The 6771-nt window shown below is 33.2% G+C and overlaps 1 long non-coding RNA gene across 2 annotated transcripts; it reads left to right on the top strand.

Annotated features, from left to right (window-relative positions):
* Positions 1-3131: 3131 nt before the first annotated feature.
* Positions 3132-5028, top strand: LOC109341654. 2 transcript variants are annotated; one of them, XR_002106975.1, is made up of 3 exons: positions 3132-4289; positions 4381-4524; positions 4675-5028. It is a non-coding gene; the product is annotated as an uncharacterized LOC109341654 (long non-coding RNA). The 2 variants fall into 2 exon arrangements; XR_002106974.1 differs by having other exon boundaries at positions 3133-4295.
* The last annotated feature ends 1743 nt before the right edge of the window (positions 5029-6771 follow it).

Raw genomic sequence — 6771 nt, 5'->3', positions numbered from 1 at the left:
CTAAATTAAGTGCAACTTTGACGATATGGGAAAAATAAATGCCTATTATTTACTTGATTGAGTTGTTCGTCTAATCTTAACTATTATGGTTAAGGTACTACAAAATTTTCAGCAACAAAGACAACTAAACAAAATTATAAAATTGCAGCTGAGTTTAAGACATTTCAAATGAATGTAAATATTTTAAACGTCTTTAATTTTTTATTATTGTTATTTAGAATTAATATGTATATTTTATCATGTTTTTTTGTTACTCAGTTAATATTAATTATCACTTATATTTACATATTGTTGTCCCCTAAACATTGCATCAAGATCCATCACTGTATATATTATAGTAAACATAATATATTTATTAATATAAATATTATTGTTTACTACATATAACTTGTAATGGTTCAATGGTTAAATGACTAACTATGTTATAAACAACATTTACAACATATAAATTAATGCTATAATGGTTAAATGACTAACTATGTTACAAACAATTATCAAGTTCTATGTTTGGACCCTTAACCAACATAGAACTCAACCAATGGTTTACTAATTAAAGTATATATTAATTATTATATATATTATAGTAAACATAATATATTTATTAATATAAATATTTTACTTGCAACATATAACTTGTAATGGTTAAATGATTATGTTATAAAAACTATCAATGGCATTAAATGCTATTGAATATTATTAGTGACTGATAAAAAAGTACGTTGTATGTATAGATAGATGGCTTGTTATCGTAGATATATGCGCGATACGCATGTATATATGTTTGTATGATATATGTGTGTATGCTCTCTGGTTACTTAACATGTAGCTGAAATTAGTGTTGAAGGAAACTCAAATAGTAAAATTAAAAGTGCAGCCCCACCAATGTACATCAAAAACAACTAAAGGTTCATAATTGGTATCAACAAATGCTTAAAAAATCATCCACTAATTGTTTTTAATAAATACAAATATAGAATTAAAACTCAAAGATTCAAATTTGACTCTTATTCATTCTTTAGGTAGCTATACCAAAGAGAGGGAACAGAAAAAGGGGGCACATAGATGTCGCATGAAGTGGCACTGCCATGGTGACCCACCAAGCAAACACCCAAGCAATCACAACACGCATTTTCTTACTTGTTACAGGGGCATCAAGGTTCACAAAGAGACATATAGTAAGGGATAATAATGATCCTAGAGTGATATAGAAGTGTTTAATTGTTAGAATAGATTTGATATTTAAGTGGGTTGTATGTGTTGTTTGTATAGGTTGATGAAGTGGTAGAAAGGGGGCTTTAAGGGTATCATAATCATGTTGGAGATATAAAAAAAATGGTGGCTATAGGCATGGGTATGTTATGGGATGGAGAAAAATGAAATGTCCACACCATAAGACAGAGATAGATTGATAGTAGGTTTAACAAAAAGATAAAGGGGTTTGCTGCATAGGTTTTTCAATATATATTTTTTCACATTGCTTTTCTTTCATTAACAACATACCCTTGTAGCTTTTCATCCAGCCTGAACTCTGGACTAACGAGCCAAGGAAGAAGTTGCTACATTCAGAGGGTCTTCGAGAACTGGTCTATGAGAGTGAAGGTGTTGTTGGAGCTTGTAGGAATTGATGTTGTAGCTGTTGTTGGGGCTGTAGGAATTGATGTTGTAGGTGTTAGGAAAGTGTTCAATGCTTTAGACAGTGTCCTTAAGTATGGGAGTTAACTTCATGAAATGAACACTGAATTTGTTGCAATAAAAATCATCATACCAAAAATGCATAAGCAAAGTAAAAGATATATGCTATATACAGGGTATTGGAAAAGAGGATAAGACGTGTGCAATGCCAAAATAAGATATGTAGTATATACTTATGAAGAAAATATCTCCATCTAGGACTTATAGAGATGGATAAAAAATTATTCTCTCTTTTCAATTGTTAGAGTGATGATATCTATATCTCTCTGTTGGTTGCCTCCCCCTTTCATGGAATAATCTTCCCACTTTTATAGCTCCTTATGATGTTACTCTCTCTCTCTCTCTATTTCTCATTTTGTTACTCCATTTCCTTATTCATTGAAACTGAAATTGGGATTTGAATAGCTTCAAAAATTGAAGTGCAGGAGTGAAACCCCCATGAGCACTGAGTAACCTGTTGAATATGAATAGGTGACTCTCTGTTTTTTCTTTGTAGGTTTTAGTGTGAGTATTATGAGTTGATAAATTGGCAAAGTGAAACGTAAATAATATTATTCAGCAATTAAATTGTTTTGTAACATTGCTATAGTCTAATTATTTATGAGAAACACCAATCATACGGAAAGGGTAGGAGTATGCATTACTGTTGTAACGTTTATTTATTTTCCTTTTCAATATCAAAGATAAACGACAATGGTTATTTTTATGTATGAAAAATGGAACCGTTGACTTGATTTTAGAATATAAAAAATAAAACTGACAATTAAAAAATTCAAACAAACCGCCAGAAATTAATAAACCGTTAATTAGATTTTGAAGATAAAATTGATTCTAGAACGCCTAAAAAAATGCCATCTTTTTTTTATCTTTGGTTGTCTCAACTTTTTTTGGTGTGTTTGCCAACTTTGATTATTGCTTAAAGATGTCAAAATCCTATTCTAAATGAGAGGAAACTCACCAAAATGAGGTATGGATTTAGTTACCGTCTTCAATTAATTATTTCCGAAAGGGTTGGGATTACCAAATTCTTAACAACTGGAAAATGATTCCTTTATTGGAGTTACTAGGAAATTAGGGGTATGCTCTCCCGTAAGCTTGATTCCGTTTGTTAGATAATTCTTTAATTAAGCCTCAGATTCGTGTTACCGACACATCATGATGATAAAGATGAGCATCCTCAGTTATTGCTTTTCATTTTAACAACTTACATATAAGGCTCTTACTGAAAGTATATGTCTATTTAGCTATTACAGATGTATAATAAGTAAAACGTCCTTCTGCTTGTATTTCATGAAAAAAATCTTTTTTGAGATTAACTTGCGTTTCAACTTAGCACAAATATATACGTTTCTGGACAACCGAGTAAACAACAGGCAGTTAATGTAAGCATATATATTTAGAATGCAAACTAAGAGATAAATGATATGTCTAATGAATACATCTTTTATGATCGGAATGCTTACCTGATTGTACGATTATCCTGGTATTCTGAGTGTATGCTCAGTGCTGTGATGTGTGTTCTGAATGTGCTATCCTCTTCTTGATAATTGTGCTATCTGTGGTCTGATTGTTGACTTATGGGTGTGGTATATCACTCTTTGATATATGCGTTGCAAATGTAGTTATTCTTAGACTCATATGATATGTCTCTTTAACAACTGTGTATTGACTGTTCTCTGGTTCTTTTGTATGGTTATAGGTTATGTATGTGATCTCTGTTTGGGGCTATGTAAGTGTATGTGTGTCTGGATTTTTCACTAGTTGTGTGTATTGTGTATGTTTCTCCCCCTGACTTGCGTGTGTTGTATGCCTTTTATAGCTGTATGTTTATGTTGCATTGGCCTTTTGCTTTCTGGATACCCATTCTGAAACTGCCCAATAACTATTCCCATTCATGCTGATTATGATTTTTATGTAACTGCTGAGATATTTCTGAATTCTCACCTACTGATTTGCCTTTTATGCTTACTGGAATACATAACTGTAAAAGGAATATGCCAACTGGTGATGACTTCTGGTTTGCATTTTTTGAAACTCTTGTATTGTCCCAGTTATTGCTGATTTATGTGCATACGTAACTGTTTGAGAAGATTCTTATTTGCCAATGATGACCATAATTGGAGTAGAATGGTAACTGGCCTTTATCATGTAACTCATGGCTGATTGGTGTGATTGCTTTGGAATAATTATTATTTACTTAAGTGTATGTGTAACCAGAAGAGAATATGTATTCTGGTTTGCTGCTTTTGAACTACCATCTGCCTTATTCAGGGAATCATGGTTATAACTATCTTCCAAGAGGTATTTGTATGCTAGAAGTATCAATTGTATCCATTGTATGTACATTAGTAAGAACTTTTGTGACTGATTCCCCTAGTTTAATGTGTCCATTCAAGAACAATTCTATGCATATCTTCCTGATGAGGATTCTACAAATCACGTTATTGTCATTGTCTTCATTTGCTGCCAATCCTCTCTCTCTAGCTGTTGTTATCTTGGCTGTTTTCTCATTTGGGTTAATGCTGGATTTTTAGGTTCAAGTGCAGACCTGGTAATGGCTTGTGGGCGTTGGCCAAAGCCAAAATCAACAATAAAGGGTTTTGGTTATTGATCCCCTGCCCCTTCTATTAATAAGGATGTTGTTATTGCTATATTTCTTGTACTAATATATTCTGTTTGTTTTTGTAGTGGATGATTCTATTTGGTGTTAGACTCATTGACTGCTCCATTTGGTTCACCATATCTCTTCGCCTCTTTCATTATTTTACATCATCATTAATTGTTGGTACCAAAGAGCAACACAAGCTTCAGATGCGAAATCTCAGTGTCCAGGTGAGATGCTATAATAAGGTTCCAATTGTAGTCTAGTTTTCTGCACATATGCAAGAGCAGTGAGATTCCTTTCTCACTTAGCCTTTTGTCACGGTTGTTCATCAATTTAGTCAAGAGTAACTTTTTCACAACTTTCTTTTCCTTTTGCAGGATTAGCTATCTGCACCAACACAACTCTTTCTTGACACACAGGGTGCCGAATGAGAAGCTGCTCCATGGCCAAAAGCTTTAAACTTATTCCCTTGAAAATATCCATGTCATCCGCACCAAGCAACATTATCTTCCCTTGATCAGAGAACTGCTTAACAAGCTCTCCAACTTTTTCTTCAGTCTTTGGCATGCTCATTTATTGAATTCATGATTCTAACAGTAGCTTTTTGTATATCAATTACACTATGGTGAACTCATTAGGAAATCTCCTGATTTAATGCACGTATATTTTATACTATGCACCCTTTTATTCCAAATTCGGGCCACTGTTTGTATGATAGATAGTGTAGGCTCCTGAGTAACTTTATGTCCAGGTTATGGTCTTTGATAGCATTAATCAAACTATACCTTAATTCTTAATCCGAGTGTTCATAGTGATATGAACTTATTTTCTATCGGCTTCCCAACTTTGATTATTGCTGAAAGATGTTAAAATCCTATTCTAAATGAGAGGAAAGTTGGGTGTTGCATGTAAATTAATTTAGAAGACATAGTTGATTTTTGGGCATTACCACATATGAATCATATTCAACAATACTAATCTGCAACTTAATTACCCAAATGTTCTTGCATAATTACCCAAATGCTCTTGCGAATCATGAAACGATTTATATAATTTTTGAGTTTTGCATCAAAGATAAAAAGTAAAGGTAGGACAAAATTGGGTGTTCACACACGCCTATATTAATCTTGAGGGGACAGTTTCTATAGGAAAGAGAAGAGTCTCATTTAATCTTAATCTGTTACAAAAAGAGAAGGGGAAGATGTAGAAGATGTTATCTACTTCATCTTCTTAATGTCACACTATTACAAAAAAGAAAAAGAGTAAACTTTATAAATATATTTGGTTGCTATGAGTTTGTGGCATATCCCATCTTCAGGTAGAAGTATTGCGTATCTTCTATTAAAAAAGTCTAAGGCATAATGAAATGGGGGATTCTCTTCTTTTTGGCAGTCCTCATATGGTGCCACCACCTTTGATTTTATAGGGTTCTTACTTGGCTTCCACTTTAATCCATGTCACCCACATCAACATCTCTACCTCAAATGGATCAAATGAAATATTCCTCTTGATATTGTTACATCCCATGGTATCATAGAATGGAGTCTCTTTCCTATTCTCAATTCTCATCTTAATTTTCCTTCTTACCAATTTCTTTTGAAGTATCTGTCTTGCTCACCTTAAATCTTGTGTTTGTTCCATTGCCTCAACCCCTTTTTATACTAACTTCATAAACTTTCACTCTCACTTTACTAAACAAAAAAACCTTCAAACCTGACTTCATTCATTCCTACAATGGACGAGTTTCGGACACCAATTTCCATACTATTAACAAAGCCAACAACCACTATAGCCACCACTGCTTCACGGGTAAGCCATTCACAACAAAACATGGGTCATCCCCAAAATATTCTCTTTTCCGAACTTGGGGCCACAATTTATGCATATGAACCAGCCTTATGGTGGATATCCCATGTGTTTCGTTCCACTGGAGCAAAGCAATGTCACTATCTCCCTCAGTGAAAGATATGGAAGATGTTTACGACTAAGATGTTACCCATTACTAAAGGAGTTGTGTGTTTTGCTGGCTTATACAATTAAAGAACTCATTCACATGTTGCTAAAAAGTCCAACAACAACACACAAGTTTTTTAGCAAGTCACCTAGAAGGCCCCACATACCTCTTTGTCCAAATCTTTGCACCTCATAAAAGCCATGTTTTTTTAGCTTCCTCACTACCTACATCATCAAGTTTGTTATTTTCTCAACTTTATATTAATTTATTTATTTATGTTTGCAACACGTTAGGAAATAACAATAGGCCACAAAACTAACATGAGTCCTAATTATCATTACATATAATGTTTCAAAGTGTGTGACTAAATAACAAATTTTATGGGAAGATAGTTTAATGATTCAATCCCTTAGAAGTCCTTTCCTTTTATACCAATAAAATGAGATTGTTTTTTTAAAACTAACCTATGTGGGACTATTATTCACAACTCACATGCATACATAGTATACAATTTACCAAA

This window comes from Lupinus angustifolius, unplaced genomic scaffold, assembly GCF_001865875.1.
Source record: "Lupinus angustifolius cultivar Tanjil unplaced genomic scaffold, LupAngTanjil_v1.0 Scaffold_554, whole genome shotgun sequence".
In the NCBI taxonomy this organism is placed as follows: Eukaryota; Viridiplantae; Streptophyta; class Magnoliopsida; order Fabales; family Fabaceae; genus Lupinus; species Lupinus angustifolius.
This window is presented reverse-complemented; position numbering and strand designations above follow the sequence as displayed.